Source organism: Saccopteryx leptura, chromosome 2, assembly GCF_036850995.1.
Source record: "Saccopteryx leptura isolate mSacLep1 chromosome 2, mSacLep1_pri_phased_curated, whole genome shotgun sequence".
Taxonomy (NCBI): Eukaryota; Metazoa; Chordata; class Mammalia; order Chiroptera; family Emballonuridae; genus Saccopteryx; species Saccopteryx leptura.
The window spans coordinates 240478173-240495253 of NC_089504.1; the positions used below are offsets into that span (position 1 = coordinate 240478173).

Consider the following 17081-nt stretch of genomic DNA (forward strand, 5'->3'; position numbering starts at 1 on the left):
ATATATTCATTTCAAAACTGTTCCCTCTCCCTCCTCCTCCCTTCCCATCTACCCAGAGTCGCTGCAGAGGTGGAGGCCAGGGGGCCTTTTAGCTGCCAGCAGGCAGAGGAGGCAGTGAGATCAGGCTGAACTGGGGCGGGGCAGGGCCTTGGGAGCAGCCAGCTTTTCCCGAAAAAAAAGAACCCTATCCGTTTCCTTTGGGCGGGCGCAATGAAAAACAAACCAACTCACAGAACAAAAGGCCTCCGAGTGAGACAGACCCGGAGGAGTGCCCTGGCCTTTGCCACTTTCTGGCAGTGACACCTTGGTGGGGTTGGTTTAACCTTGATGTGCAGCTTCCGTCTCTGCGGAGAGGGAGGCTGGCTGGCGCGGGAGGATCCCGGCAGATGAGCACAGGAGAACCCAGCGCCGTGCCTCTAGCACCTGCGTGGTTCGCTCCCCTCCCCTGGCCTTAGAACCCGGAGGTCAGGCGTGTCCTGGGGGTTCCTTGCAGCCCCTGGTGTGGGGATGGCCTGCCGTTTCCTCATCCACGCGAGAGGCATCCTGCAGCCAGCACGGCGAAGGCTCACTGCTCAGAGCGTAGCATCGTTTATTCGAACTTGGGAGAACCTCGCTCCACCAGCCCCCGGGGGACCTGCAGACCAGCCAGCTTCCGACCTGCAGACAAATGAGCCTCCTCCGTAGGACTCAGGGGCAGGGGTCCCAGGGCCACTCAGATGACCGCAGCTCCCGCCCGTCCTGACCAAAACCGGAGCAGGGGCAGAATGACCTTCGCGCAGCTACCGCTCCCAGGACAAGGGAGCCGGACAGCGGAGGGAGGCGCGGGGCTGTAATGAGATTCGCAGGCGCCTTTACTCACCCTCCGTGTCAAGGAGACATTTTCAAAAAGGTTTGACACAGCACCCTCGCTGAGCCCTTTGCCAGATCGCGAGGTGGAGGCCCCTGGAGTACTTTGAGCCGGCTTCTGTTAACAGAGCAGTCCGTATGCATATTATAATCACGACGCTCCAATTCCCCGTTAAGCAGCTGTTCCCACAAAGAGGGACAATAGCCTGGCCCCACCCCTCTGAGAGCTGATTTCAGTCTTGTCTTTGCCAGTGCCAATTCTTTGATCAGTTTTCACTTAGGATCTGGAGGGCATGTTACAAAGTGCTTTGGGCTGGCTGCCAACAGGCACCTCACTGGAGCATGACAAGGGCCCAGAAGTGTCAGTGTTGGGAGAGAGACAGAGCTCACAGGATGCCTTTTAAAAAATAATTATATTTGAATTTTAAACGCAATCTTCATATATGTTGGATTCATTTATATGGAAAACTATGCTGGTTCCTCCATCCTTTTAATATTTGATGTTGCATCAGCTTCCTTCGTAGTTGGGATAAGCATTCTGTGGCTTCTTGGGGACTTTCTGGACCCCTGGGTTAAGGAAAAAACAATCAGAGGGCTAGATGCTGTCATTTCTTTGCCATTCCTCATCTGTTCCCCTTCCTCTGGTCCCTCAGCCAGATGCTTTGTTGCTAAATTGATCGTAGAGGATTTGAGGGGTAAGGTGGGGCATGGGGAGCCCCGAATAAATTTGGTTTGTTGTTGGTCCTAGTGGTAACAGTAGCTATCATTCATTTTTTCCCTTATTGTGTGATAAAATATACAAAACACACCATTTACCATTTTAACCATGATTAGGGGTACAGTGCAATGGCAGTAAGCGCATTCCTATTGTTGTGCAGCTACCACCACCTCCCATCCACAGAGCCCTCCTCCTTTTTCAGAACTGAAACTCCGTCCCATTAAACACCGACTCCCCATTTTCTTTCCCTCCAGCCCTTGGTAACCAGCCTTCTGCCTTTCCATCTCTATGAATTTGATTACCCTGGGGACCTCATACCAGTGGAATCCTACAGTATTTCTTCCTTCACGTCTGATTTCTTTCACTTAGCATAATGCCCTCAGGGTTCATTCATGTTGTAGCAGGTGTCAGAGCTCCCTTTTTATGGCTGAGTAATATTCTGTTTATGTAGGTAGCACATTTGTTTATGCACTCATCTGTTGATGGGCGTTTGGGCTGTCTACCATGTATTGAGACCTACAGTTTGTGGCCAGCCGTGTTAGATGTTTACCTTCGTCCAGACGTCTGGTTTAATTCTCACCAAGGCCATTACATGCCCGAGGAAGGGAAGCCTGGACAGATGAAGAACCTTGCTTGAGGTCAGCTGCTATTAATTAGTCGAACTGAAATTTGTCTTTAGTGCTGTCTAATTCTAAAACTATACTTCTCAAATGTTCCAGGAGTGCTTAGGGGAATCTGTTAAAGAAGAAAGATTCCCAGGCTTTGTCTTGGGCTATTATGGTTCAGAAGTCTGGAGGGGGGCCCCAGGATTTGTGCCTTCACAAGTGCTTGACTCCAGCCTAGGTCAGCAAGGCCAGATCTCACTCTAGACGCTGTGAAGTCTAGGGCTTTGACTCCTATCCCAGTTGATCTCACTCCTCAGGGAATTGGAGGCAGCTTCCCCCCAAAACATTTTAAGATAAGATAAACAAAAGTTTCCCAGATAAAGGAAGTTCATAAACAGAAGTGTGTGAGAGGCACGCAGTGTGGGCTGCGTGTTCGCCACTGAGCTTCTTAGCGGCCTAAGCAAAGGGTGAATCAGCCACAAAATCTCTCTCCAGCTCATAACAGAAAACATACCAGCAGAAGCACAGCTGTTGCGTACATTCTGGTCTGAAGGCTCCTCATTGCGAAGATCCCGTGCTTTAGTGGGAAATAGTCAGAAATGCCCCCAAGTCAGTGCGCTAGGACTGTCACAGGGGCTGTGTCTTCAGGACGAGCCAAGGTGCTGTGCTAACACACAACTGGGTAGAGACAGACCTGGAGAAAATCGCACTGAACTCTTTCAAGCCTGCTTTGCTTTTTCTGCAGGGGTGTCACTGAGTTCTGTGTGCTTTGACACAGATCCACCAGCTCCTTGTTCGATTACTGGCCTGCCTCAGCCGCTCCATTCTCTGTGGTTCCTCTCCCGGGCCTGCAGGTCCCCCAACCCCAGAGAGAAGAGCCCAGCGGGGGCATCTGCTTTAATGACTAGGATGCTTGTCTTTAAAGTTTGCAGAGCCCTTGGCCTCCAACCACTGGCCAGTTTGGTCCTTCTTCCTCCGGCATGCAAGAAAAGCTGCTGTCTGGTTGAGTGAGCTCTGCTATAAATCAAAGTGTCACCACTTAGCCAGTAGAAGTGATTTAATTAATCCGCTGTGTTGTCCCCTGAGCATCACTCCACCTGACTGCTAATCAACTTCCATCAGCAGGAGGAAAATACAGTCCCCCTTTTTTCTGAACCGCGTTGCATGAGATGAAGGAGGAGAGGGAGGGGGAGAAAAAGTTAATTGCAGCGGGGAGCTCAAACTGTCACAAGAAGAAAGTCTCTTGTCTGGCATCTGCCTCTTTATACACTGTCGTCCCTGTCTCCGTCTCGGGTGAGCTGCAACAGAGGACCACATTTTAGTGATATTAATATAGACATTATCTATTGTCCATATCTATTTATCAGAAATAATATCTTGCCTAGAATCCCATGACAGCTGGCATATTGCACAAAGACACTGTTCTTTTATGGTGCACCCAGTGTTTAGACCTTAAAACACACACACACACACACACACACACACCCTTCATTGATAATCAGATAACACTGAGAGTTTATTTGTCTATCTCTCCAGTGCAGGAATATTTTTGACCATGACCACCCCAATTTCTGTCACATTCAAGTGAAATAAATGCAAGCAATTTTTCTGCGATGTAATTAGGCAGATCTGGTTAATGCTATAGTGCTTTGAAGGCGAAACAAGCTATCATAGTGAGAATTCCTAGTCTAGGACGCTCAAAAGCTGCTCTAACAGCCTCAGTTTTCCTTGAGTCTCATTATGAATCATAGCCAGTATGGCTCCACTTTATAGGTGGGAGAAACCAAGGCAAACAAGGGTCAGGGAACTTTCCAGAGAGTTGCAGAAAGTGTTCTGAAACTGGGACCCGTGCCTTGTTGGAGGAGGGGGGTGGGTAGGAGAGGGAGGCCCCAGATTCTGTTTTTTGAAGGCATGAGCTTATCTGGAATTGTATTCTTTTCTGATGACTGAGCACTTCTATTGTAAAAAAAAAAAACTTACAGAAAATCTCTTTGGTAAGACGAAGACCAGAAAATCTTTTAACTGATCCAAAAAAAAAAAAAAAAAAAAAAGAAAAGAAAAGAAAGACATCTTGCATCGATTATATAAGAACTTCAGGTTTTCCCCATTAGATGTAGCCGCCCTCAGCCCCCAAGCAGAGATGGAGTTCCTGCCCTGTGTGGGTGAGCCCTTCTGCATGCATAGATGGGGTCGGGGCAGCACTGGCCTGCCCAGAACACTGCCTCAGCACAGATGTGCCGGGGACCAGAGCCTCTGCTGTACTGAGGTTGATGGACATGCCTTTTAAAGGGAAGGTTGCCCTGGAATCTCATTCCACTAACTCCCAGTGCCCATTGGCTTGCCAGGACTTTGCTGGGCACTTGCACACATGGCCTCTTTTGTGCATAATGACTGCTGGGCCAGGGCCACCTCTAGAATTCTGGATGGACGACAGGGTAAATGACAGAGTGCTTTTCCATTATTAAGTCTAAATCTGGTTAAAATGGATATGCAGGGCAGCCTTAAAGGGAAAGAGGCATCCTAAGAAGGCCTATGCCTTCTGAAACCCCTGTGCAGAGCTGCTGAGCCACAGAGGTGTGTGTGGTTCGTCCAACACTAGGGGGCAGTACCACCTCCTCCCTTGCCTTAGGGCATGGCTTCTCTAGGAACAGCTCTCCTCTTGTCTGAAGAAAGCCGAGTTGCTTGGGCAGAGGTGACAGCGAGAGCAGCTGGCTTTCCTGAAACTGAAGCTCACAGGCACTCAGAGGGAGATGGCCTCCTCTTTGCAGAGGGTGAAGCCCTGCGCCTATCTGTTGCTGGGGGTCGTATAAAAAGGGCAGGGGTCGGAGCCCCATAGAACTGGGAGGAATTCTGACGGTGCTACCTGACTCCCTGTCTATGAGTGACTCAGATCACAGGGTGATGCAAAACCCCAGAAGCTCCCGCTGAGGCAGGCAGTGGAGAGTGCCCCTGAGCTCAGGGCTCTATCCCCACCCAATGGGTCATTATAGACATGTGTTCCCACGTGGACCTCAGACTACAGCCATATAACCACACTCCAGGCTGCCATTGAGTGTGTGGGGGCCAGCCAGAGAGCCCTTTATTGTCGGTTTGTTTATTTTTATACACAATTTTGAAACATCTGTTCTGACATTTGCCGGGGTCGCAGACAGGAAGAGAGCAGGGTTGGTATTTCTCAGGTGCTGCTGCCTCCCTGCGTCTGTAATTGGAAAGCTGAATGTTTCCCCATGCCTTGCCACGTCTTCATAAACATTTCATTTGAAAGAGAAGGCAGCGATATTGTGCCCAGGGGTTACATTGTATGCAAACAGGTGTGCATTAAAGGGACGTCTCATAAGTGAGAAATGGCAAAGTGTTATGAAACCCACGCAAAAAGGTCTGTGCGACTTTCCTTTAGACAACAGACCAGCCACTGGGAGTCAACGCAGCTCTTTCCGCTTTCTTGGATTGGAAGCCTATTCTCTCTCTCTCTGTTAATCCCCTTCTCCAGGTGAACATGATAAAGTTGGTGCCCAGAGGTTCACTGAAGGTCGTATTTGCTCAGAAAACTTTTGCTGAGCACCTACTCTGCCCACATCTGGACCGAATGTTAAAGAAGACATGGCCCATGGCCTGTCACGTGATTATAATACAGAGGGGTGAGCGTCACCCTGGGCAAGTGAATGAATAAATCGTATGGGAATGCAAAGGGGGAATCAGGGAGGGTTTCATGAGAAGTTAGCCAGATAGAAAAGGAAGAAATTGGGGGCAGAAGGAAGAGCTTCTGCAAAGACCAGCAGAGGTGACAGAAATGCCAGAGCCACCCGACAGCACCATTTGATCATGGCATGCCATCCTGTATACCAGACGGTGTGCTAACTGCACTCATAGGGAGTCAGGTAGCACGGTCAGAATTACTCCCAGTTCTATGGAGCTCCGACCCCTGCCCTTTTTATAGGACCCCCAGATAGGCACAGGGCTTCACCCTCTGCAAAGAGGAGGCCATCTCCCTCTGAGTGCCTGCGAGCTTCAGTTTCAGGAAAGCCAGCTGCTCAAGGTATGTCATCTCAATGAAGTCTCCAGTGTTCTCCAAAAAGTGGGGGGTATTAGCCCTGTTTTTCAGATGATGCTGGGAGAGACTGCATTGCTTGGCCAAAGCCAAGGCTAGTGAGTGGAGAACTGAGACCCCAGCCCAGGTCTGCCGTTCCCCGCCTTCCCACACTCTCCCCAGCCTCGCACAGCTTCATATGGTCGGAGCATAGAAGATGGAGCTGGGGAGGTGGAGGGGACATTGCAAAGGACTTTTCACGCTGTGTTACGGAGTTTGGACTTTTTCCTGTAGGCACTGGGAAGCCAGCAGAGGTTTTTAAGTGGATATTGATTCTGTTACAGATGGGAGATGGATGGGAGAAATACTCTGTGTCAGACTGCAGCCTGGAACCGCGCTCTGAGTGCTGCCCACCCAGCTCTGCCCGGCTCCCTGTGGGGCCAGCTGTTCAGGCAGGAGGAGCCTCTCCTCTCCAGCAAGGCCCAAAAGGGCCTTGTTTTCTTTTTTTTCTTTTCTTCCTTTTCTTTTCTTTTCTCTCTTTCTTTCTTTCTTTTCTTTTCTTTCTTTCCTCCCTCCCTCCCTCCTTCCCAATCAACCTCCCTCCTTTCCTTCCTCCCTTCCTTCCTCCCTCCCTGTTTCCTTCCTTCCTCCCTCCCTCCCTCTCTCCCTCCCTCCCTCCCTCCCTCCCTCCCTTCCTCCCTTCCTTTCCTCTTCTTTTTTTGCTTGGATGTGCTTTTTAACTTTTTGCTATAAAGCTCATATATACATATAAATTAAAAAAAAAGGTTGAGTGGCATAAAAGATGAAAGTTAAGTCTCCTTTCAACTCATGGCACTTAAGATGTAACTGCTGTTACAAATTCTTGTATTGAAAATTGCTGTCCATATATGAGGTTATATATTTATGTATACACTTCTTTATTAATTTTTTATTTTATCTGTTTTTGCCTAGTTAACACGCGCACAACATTCTGTCCCCCACTGCGGTCCCCAGCTGCTGTGTCCTCTCCCAGTGTCACCGTCTGCTTGTGTTTATACAGAGATGGTCACGCACAGGCAGACCAATTACACCTGCACGTGTTCTTTCTCTTTTAACTACGAAGCTATATAGCACGTTATCGGCACTGTCGTACTTCTTGCTCTTTTGTTTCGTAATAATGGGTTTTTAAAAAAAAATTCAGAATTCAGATCGTGCTTGCCGGGTATCATGAACTCTTCCAAAGGTTACCTATGCATGAATCCATTTAATCCTGTGACAGGGGCACTGTGTGTAGTCCCCATTCACCAGGGAGGAAACTGAGGCACAGAGAGATTGAGGGACTTACCCAGGGCCATTCAGTTAGTAAGTCAGCCCTGACAAATAAAGCGGAGAGGCGACGCCGCTGCTGGAGGGCTGGGCTGACAATCTTCTGCTCTTGCCTTTTTTTTTATTCCCTCTTTCATATCAGCGTATCTCAGAGATCTTTCCGGATTAGCCCATATAGACCTCTTAATTCTTTCATGTTGCTGCCTGCTTAATTTTAATTACTTCGTCATTTGCCTGTTGATGGATATGTGGGTTATGCCGAATGTCCTCTTACAAATAGCGAGGCTGCTGAAACATCCACGTATTGTAGGTCTCGGAGTACCCAAGCCAACATAGCTGTAGAGTAAATTCCTGGAAGTAGACCTGCTGGTCACGGAGTGTGCATCCTTTAACTTTAGTGGGTACTGCTGAATTGTACTCCAAACAGCTGCACCGGTTTACCCTCCCCCCAGACTGCAAGCGCTGGCCTCACGTCCTCAGCTGCCCCGGGCCCCATCCACCTGTTTAATCTTCGCCAATCCGACTGCTGAAAAATCGGCTCATTTTAATTTGCCTGCATTATGAGTGCATTTTTTTTTCATGGGTTTATTGGCCATTTTTCTTTTATGAACTGGGTTGTTGTTGTTTTTTTTCGTGTCCTTCGTACGTTTTGCGTTCTGGCTTTGTCCTTTTCATAGAGATGTATATAAGAGCTCTCTGAATTCAAAAGAAATGTGTTGCCAGTTTTTTCCAGTTTCTTGTTTGCGTTTATATATATATATATTTCACCAGATAGAAGCTTTTCATTTTTATGTAGCTGGATCTGTCCATCTTTTCTTACGGCCTTTGGGTTTCGCGTTTGCCTTTTCTCTCCACGCTTATATGTATTTTTAATGACCCACTTTTTTTCTCCTTAGACTTTTTATGGTTTTAATTTTTTCAGTCGAACACTAGTCCATTTGGAGTTTATTTTGGTGTTAGGAGCGACATAGTGTTCCGGCTAATCCCTAATCCCTATCAAAATCCCAGCTGGACTCTTTGTAGAAATTGACAGGCTGACCCTAAAGTACACACTGAAATGCGGGGGGGGGGGGGAGAAAGAGGGGGTCCAGCTAGCCAAAAGGAGCTTGCAGAAGAACAAAATTGGGGGACTTCTGATTTCAAAACTCCCTCAGTAATCAACCCAGTGTGGGACTGGCATACGGCTGTCCATGCAGGTCCGTGGAATAAAGTGCAGTGTCCAGAAATACACCCTTAGATTTATGCCAATTGATTTTTGACAGCGGTGCCAGAACCATTCAATCGGGGAAAATACTTTTTTTCAACATATTGTGACGGGGCTGCTGAATAGCCACATGCAAATATTGAATTTGGACTTCCATCTCACACCGTATATAAAAATTGTTAACTCAGAATGAACCAAAGACCTAAGTATCAGCCAAAGCTGCGAAAATAGTTAGAAGAAAATATAGCTGTAAATCATCGTGACCTTGAGTTAGGCAGTGGTTTCTTAGATGTGATACCAAAAGCACAAGTGACAAAAGGAAAAATAAATTGGACTATCAAAATAAAAACACTTTGTGTTGCAAATGATCCTATCAAGAAAAAGTGAAAGACGCCTCACAGAATGGGAGAAAATACTTGTGCATCATATATCTGATAAGAGATTTGTATCCGACTACATAAAAAATTATTTGCAGCCTGACCTGTGGTGGCGCAGTGGATAAAGCGTCGACCTGGAAATGCTGAGGTCGCCGGTTCGAAACCCTGGGCTTGCCTGGTCAAGGCACATATGGGAGTTGATGCTTCCAGCTCCTCCCCCCTTCTCTCTCTCTGTCTCTCTCTCTCTCTCCCTCTCCTCTCTAAATATATATATTTGCAATTCATTAAATCAAAAGGCAACCCAGTTGAAAAATTAGCGAAATACTTGAGTGGACATTTTCCAGAAAAGATATACAAATGGCCAATAAGCACATGAAAAGATGTTCAACCTCCTTACGTTAGGTATAAGCAAATGAAATCCACAATGAGACTACCCTGCTGGGGTAACTGTAATAAAGATGGACAGGGTAATAAGTAGAGGGGAGGATGTGGAGAAATGGGAACACTCCTCATCGCTGGTAGGAATGTAACATGAGGTAGCTGCTGAGGAAAAGTCTGCTATTTCCTCCCAAAGTTAAACAGAGAGTTGCCATGTGACCCAGTAATTCTACTCCTTAGGTATATTGCAAAAGAAATCATAACACACATGTCCACACCAAAACATACACACACATGTTCACAGCAGCGCTATCCGCAACAGCCATAAAGTGGAGACAACCCAGGTGTCCATCAGCGGATAGATAAACAGAATGTAGCGTGTCTGCACGATGGGATAATATTTGGAAATGAAAATGAGGGATGTGGCGTTGATGGATGCTACCACATGGATGAACCTTGAAAACATGCCGAGTGAAAGAAGCCGGTCCCGCACCACAGTGTACCATTCTATTTATATGAAATATATAGAATGAGCACAGCCACAGCGACAGAAGGGAGATTAGTGGTTTCGGGGCGGGGGGGGAGGGGTAAGTGAAGGAAGGGGAACTTGGGACTAACGGCTATTGTTTTTTTGTTTTTTTTTTTTAGGGAAGACAGAAACATTCTAAAAGTAGATTGTGGTATGGGTTGTACAACCCTGAGAATATACCAAAAACCATTGAATTGTATGGTGTGTGAATGATATCTCCAAAAAAAAGAGATCTATTTAAAGAAAGATTACATGGTTCATTCTTTGGTGATCTTTGCCACATGCAGGGACAACATCAATCATCTTCATCCTTGAACACAAAGGGCAGTGACATAATCACTAATCATTATGACCTATTAAATGCGTTTGTAGTTGGTAGCTGTAGGCAGAAATAACTGCACTTCAGATACCGGATCACTGGATTTTTATTATGTTATTCACCACTGTGATATTCCAAACCCACCGCCAGCTCTATAAACAGCCACGTTAATTTTAGGTCTGTGAGGACAGGAGAATTTTAAGAATGCTGGTGCTTCTTCCCATAATCTGCCCGGTTCCGGCAAAGGGAAGCCCTGGCTCCCGTGCCGCTGAGCTGAAGTCAGACGGGAACCCAAAGGGTCTTGGCCCGCGGCCACCTGTCCATCCTGTTTGCCACCAGTCGGGGGTTTTGTGTGTGTGGTTAAGTTTTATCTTTCGGGCTGTCAGTCAGGCCTCCCCTTTACCCTCACTACCCTCCAGCCCCATCCCTCCCGGAGCACTGCAGCCGCGGTGCTGAGAACCAACCGAGAAATCTCCGCCATCTTTGCCGAGTGGAAACGCATGAGGGCAGCAAGGTGGCAAACGCTGAGTCTCACCTCTGGCGACGGCCTCATGTGCCCTGTCCACACGGCCTCCCGCTGTCCAACCCCTCACTGGCGCCACGCGCTCTCCGTCCTTGGAGAGTGCCCGTGGTCGTGCAGGATGTCCGATGGCGAAAGCACCAGCCTTCAGTACTCCTGCCAGCTCCTTCTTTTTTTTTTTTTTTTTTTTCCATTTTTCTGAAGCTGGAAACAGGGAGAGACAGTCAGACAGACTCCCGCATGCGCCCGACCGGGATCCACCCGGCACGCCCACCATGGGGCGGCGCTCTGCCCACCAGGGGGCGATGCTCTGCCCATCCTGGGCGTCGCCATGTTGCGACCAGAGCCACTCTAGCGCCTGAGGCAGAGGCCACAGAGCCATCCCCAGCGCCCGGGCCATCTTTGCTCCAATGGAGCCTTGGCTGTGGGAGGGGAAGAGAGAGACAGAGAGGAAGGCGCGGCGGAGGGGTGGAGAAGCAAATGGGCGCTTCTCCTGTGTGCCCTGGCCGGGAATCGAACCCGGGTCCTCCGCACGCTAGGCCGACGCCAGCTCCTTCTAAGAGCACAGAGTCAGAGTCGTCCTCACCCCCGTCCCCCCAAGCCCCTGGCCTGGGGCTTTGGGCTGCTCTTGGCCAGTTCCCCAGGCTCATATATTTGTTTGTTTCCCCTTCCTCTTCTCCGAACTTTGAGGTCAGCGCCCCTTCCTATTGCTTTTCTGCTGCTACGTTGTTTCACTCTGGACTGGCGGTCAGCTCGCTTCCTGCCTGCCTAGGACAAGACCTTCCAATGAAAGTCGCCCTTCACTCCAGGGGCCCTTGAGCATTAATGGCCTCTGGAAGCAGATATTGTTTGACTTCCGGGAGTCTAAAGCACTTGACCTGCACATAATTACAGAATGACCTACCAGACAAGGAAATGTTTGTTTATGCTCCATCGCTGCTGCCCCTCGCCCCTGCTCCCCAAGGGGAGAAGCTTGGCACCATCCATTCTCCCGTGTCCATTGTGAGTCTTTCCTCCGGGTTTCCGTCCTGTCCCCTCCCCGCGGACCTGCAGGCGAGGCGGGCAGTGAAAAGTAGCTGGTATGAGTGTTCTTGCTTAAAAAGTGGGATAACTTATGCAGTTGGATTGCCTTCCCTTAGTCACACCTGCAGCCCCGAGTTCGTCATGATGACGGGTGGAAAGTAAGTCGGGCACAGTCCCTGTTCTCATCAAGCTCACAGTTCAAGGGACAAAGGCAAATGCCAACTGTACTAAGTGCTCTGGTGGAAGAGCCCGGGGCACAGTGAAAGCATTTTATAGGAAGCCCTGACCTAGGGGTGCTGGGAGGTTGAGTGGAGGCCTAGAAAGGCCAGGGGTGCATTATTCACAACTTGATGGGGCCTCTTCTTATTTTTAAAAATTGCATTGACAGCTGCATTAGTATAAATCCACGCTGGATTCATCATTATATAGTCATTATTACAATCTCTGTTCTTTTCCTGATTTTAAAAGAAATTAAGCTTTTTTTCTTCGTGGACCCCTAAAGGAATGTGGGCCTGGGACACTGCACTTGCTGTATCTAATGAGGAAATCAGACCCAGAAAGGCTGCCCTGAGGAAGGGATGACTGTCTTGAGGTCTGAAGTCTAAACAAGAGTTAACTCAGTGAACCAGAGATGAAGTGGGGTCGAGGCAATGGAAGCAACATATGCAAAGGCACTGTGGTAGAAGACACTAACATCCAAAGAGTCAGAGAACAAGGGGGCACATGGGTAAAGTGAAGCTAGAAAGAAAGCAGGACCATATGGGCTATACAAATCAGTGTGACTTTTTCCCCAGAGCAGTGGGAAATTTTTAATGCTTCAAAAAGGGGCATTCTGAAGGTATCAATAGGAAAAGCTGACCAGAAATGTACCAAAGTGTACCCATATTCTCTCTATTAAATCGGACCAACAGAAAAACCAGCTTGGGATTGATCAGGCATTAATGATACCCCCACCTTAAGAAGAGATGGAGACGCGGTGGCTAGTCTTTGGTTAGCGGAGCAAAAAAGACAGTATTTTCCCTAAACTTCATTATGTGCCCCATCCTAGACTGGGTCAGGAAACAAATCCTGAGGCAGAGATTTCATGTAGCTTTATGGGCACGTGTTCTTGGGAATAGCATCCCTAAGGAAGTAAGGACAGGACTGGGCAGGTGCAGGGCCTCCCTGGAGCTGAGATGGCCTTTCAGAAATATCACATGTGGAAGACAGGGAGCTGGGCCTTTGCACCTCCTTGGATGAGGGCTGCTGTGGGGGGGGGCAGAGAATCTTGGGTGAGCAGCTCTCAAACTAAGAGTAGTTCCCATGGAAGGTCGCAACCTCCAGCAGCCAACATGGCAGGTCACTGGGGAATGCCTTTTCTAAAGAGGGCCAGACAGTAAACATTTTCAGTTTTTCAGGCCACGCAACCTCTACTGCAACTACTGAACTCCACTGAGGCAGGAAAGCAGCCATGGGTGCCACATAATGAACCGGCACGGCTGTTGGTCAATAAAATTCTTTATGGACAGAAATTTTAATTTCAAATCATTTTCACGTGTCATGAAATTGTCTTCTTTCACTTTTTTTTTTCACCCAAGCCATTTAAATATGTAAAAACCATTCTTAGCTTGCAGACATTGGACCTGGTTTAGCCTGCGGGCTGCAGTATGACAACCCTTGGTCTAAAGGGATTCAAGAAATAACAGAAGTTGGAATCTTTGGTCGTGGAGTTGTCAGCTGTTGGCTGGTTGACAAGAGACATTTGCCTTCTACCTTCAGCTTCCTTGTCAGTAGAATGGGAATGAGTAAAAACGGAGCTCCCCAGGGAGGGCTGAGCCGGGTGGGGAGGGGCAGGTTCTGTTAAAGCAGTCACGAATCACATTTCAGAATATTAAGTAGCATGGATGCGCTTCACCATTAGTACCATCCCTGAGGCCGCAGCCATGCACGAGTCTGAGGAAGAGAAATGTGTCTGATAAGGAACCTGGTGACATCCTGAAAACACACAAGGGAGAAACGGAGTCACGGTGGGTTCAGGATCTTAGGGAGTTTCCTCAGTGTGACAGTCACTCGGAACCCAAACCCAGACCAGAGGATTTCCTTTCCTGTGTTTCTGAGGAATTGGCAATTCTCTTTCTCCCTTTCCCTCTCCCTCTGCTCCCCACCCTTCTCCCCCTTTCATGATATGTGTGTATTAAGTGGTCGTGCCCAGGTCTGCCTGGCCAGGTGTCCTAACGACAGGTTGCATTCCACAGGCCTGTTTCCAAAGCTGCCGGGGGGTAGCCTCCAAGTACTTGCAAAGGAAAGGACATACTCTAGCCATCCTCCTAGCCATCCTCCTCTCCCCAAACCCCGCCTGGACGCAGATGATAATTACACAGCCCAAAATGCTCAGAGGGAACACGTGGTCTGCGTTCACCACCCTAAGACTCACGAATACCCAGAAGAAATAAAGCATAAAACAGCAACCTTACATCCCAGCTCTGACTCCGACCTCTTTCCCCTGAGAGTATGGTTCCCCCCCTCAACCTGCACACATGGTTCACCTTGTCGGCTGCTGTTTAATTGGAGGGGCAAGGACGTGATTGGGAGTGAAGCGGAGGTCCGTCTCGGGGAAGCACAGCTCTCAAAGCCTGCCGTGGACGTTGCTCACCCTTCTGAATGTCTGCAGCCACACCTGGCTGCAGGTGCCGGGCGCTCTCCTTCTGGCACAGCACCACGTGGCGACTGTCGTGCCTCTTGTAACTTGTTGGGTTGTTTGGCTTGTTTACTTACTCCCGCCCCACCCTGGTTCTTGTTTTGTCCCCTTCCTCCCTTATGCCAGAATTATTCTGGTTATTGTGGGAGCCAAAAGGTGCAGTGTTTCCATCTGTCACCCAAATGGTTGATGAGGTCCCCCTTCTGTATCCTATATGCCTGGGTCTGAGTTCCATTTTTATTTTTATCCTTTCCATCCTGGGATGTGCTTGCTTCTGACAATGTTGATTAGCCTTATTGACAAGGTAGTAGATGGTTAGTATATAGATCAACTAGTCAGGCAACTTCTTGAGGCTCAAGACCACACCTTGTGTTTTATTCCTTCTGCCTTTTCACTCTGTTGATTGTTTCCCCGCAATGTGCAGAAGTGTTTAAGTTTGAAGCAGTCTCCTTTGTCTGTTTTTGCTTTTGTTGCCTCTGCTTCTGGTGTAATAACGCCCGTGGAATCGTTGCCACGTCCAAGGCCCTGGAGCTTTTCCCGTATGTTTTCTTCTAGGGGTTCTGTAGTTTAAGGTCTTATTTAGGTCTTTATTTTGAGTTAGTTTTTATAGATGGTGTCAGGGAAGCGTCCGACTTCATTCTTTGGCATGCGGGCATCCCAGTAGCATTGGTTGAAGAGACCGTCCTTTCCCCGTTATGTAGGTATCTACGGATTTTAAAATCACAACTGAAATGTGCAAGGATAGCCGTGGTGGCGACGGAGGAGGGGTTCCGTTAGTGTTTTCTGGGCCGGACATCTCTCAGTACCTTCCCGAATCTGCTTTGGCTGGGACTGGCCAGGTGACGGTGGATAAAGCTCCCAGGTGACCCGATCCCTGTGCCTGTCACGAGTCTAGAACCAGTGGCACAAAGAAATCATTAAATTGGTTAAAATGGTCACGGTGCAGTGTAGACACTTTGCTCACAGGCGTCTGCTTTGCAGGGGTGGACTTTGTTCCTAGTGGGTTTTCTCAAAGCAGGGCACCCCTGTGAGCTACCTGGGGGCCTGCAGATCGGGCTGCCCAGGTCCCGATGCGGAAGTGCTGGCTGCCCTGTACCTGGACAGGCCGGGAAGCATCTCGAACATCTGCACACCCATTTTAATGACCTTCCCAGGGGAGGGAGGAGGAGGAGGAGCTGCGGGAGGGAAGGGGGACGAAGGACAGACGGCTGGTTGGCACGGAAGGCGGCAGATGTGTGCGGCAGCAGATGGCAGGCTGCGGCAGAGCTGGCCTGGTCCCCCTGGCCCCACAGGGGGAACGGGAGGGGAGGAGGCCGGCCAGGCCCCTCTGGAGCCGCAGCCTCCAGCAGCAGCGGCAGCCTCCGCGTGCACAGTGCAGGCATCTGTTCCTCTTCTCCAAGTATTGATCAGAGGCCGAGAGTGCGTAGGCATCTTGGAGAGCCAGGTCTGGCTGCAGGCTCACTCTGCTCCTAAACGGTTGTTGCCCGGGGGCTGTGCTACTGCATTCCTCAGTACCCGGGAGAAGCCTGTCAAGCCTTCACGCTGGCCAAGTGGATGAGGGAGCGGCCCAGGGTACCCAGACTTCCCTGCTGGAGAAGACCGTTCACAGGCTGCCCGGCCCTTTTGAACCCCTAACCGAGGCCCCTTTAGATCATCAGGCAGAGGAAGAAAGAGGTACAGAAATGCAGCCCGAGCAGCCTGGGTACAGCAGAGTTTCAGCCCGCCCCCAAGTGAAGGTGTTGTTTCCTGGTAGGCAAAGCAGCGAGGGGGTAGGGGGCAGGGGGTGAGTGGGGCGGGGATCGAGGCCAGGGGTTCCGGGCACATTCATCTGTGTTTGTGTTGTAACCAGAAGACAGTCACACATTACTTGGGTTCCTAACTCATTAAAAGAGGGAGAGAGAAAGGGAAGATGGTCAGGGGAAGGGAACCAGAGACAAAGAAAGATGGAAGGTGTCTGGCCTATGGTGGCGCAACGGATGAAGCATCAACCTGGAACACTGAGGTCGCCGGTTCAAAACCTGGGCTTGCCTGGTCGAGGCACATAGGAGAAGCAATGATGAGTTGATGCTTCCTGCTCCTCCCTCTCCTTTCTACTTTCTCTCTCTTCTCTCTCTCTCCTCTCTGTCTAAAATCAATAGATAAAATCTTTAAAAAGAAAAGAGAAAGAGGGTTTTCAGAATCCAGAACTGCCTTTAAACCTGACCTCTCGGCTGCAGAAACTGCTGGCTTCCACCCCCGGCGAAGCTTGTTCCCCGATCCGCACGCGTTGACTCACTGAGAACCCCTGTGTTCCAGGCGCTGTGCTGGGCTCTTTCCTCTGTTTCTGCAAACCCAGGGCATGTCCTAACGGTGTTGCTCTACTTCTGTCCCCGGTCTGTGCCTCTGTGGCGATGAAGTCATGGATACATATGAGGGAGGAGGCAGTTCACCCCCCGGCTTCCATTTGCAACGAGCTGTTCCCCCAGAGCAGCTGCTGCAACAACATTTACTTTGTACGGCATCCAAGGGAGAGAAGGAGAGGGAGAGGGAGAGGGAGAGGCTGAGAGCAAGTGC

At 49.3% G+C, this 17081-nt stretch overlaps 1 long non-coding RNA gene across 4 annotated transcripts; it reads right to left on the minus strand.

Moving 5' to 3' along the window:
- Window positions 1-707: 707 nt before the first annotated feature.
- LOC136393361 (uncharacterized) lies at window positions 708-16893 on the minus strand. Of its 4 annotated transcripts, XR_010749081.1 has the most exons (6): window positions 14377-14490; window positions 11733-11875; window positions 10844-10997; window positions 10242-10299; window positions 2684-3467; window positions 708-1413 (listed from the first exon to the last, which is right to left on the minus strand). It is a non-coding gene; the product is annotated as an uncharacterized lncRNA (long non-coding RNA). The 4 variants fall into 4 exon arrangements; XR_010749083.1 differs by lacking the exons at window positions 10242-10299; window positions 14377-14490 and adding an exon at window positions 16732-16893; XR_010749080.1 differs by lacking the exon at window positions 10242-10299.
- Between the last annotated feature and the right edge of the window lie 188 nt (window positions 16894-17081).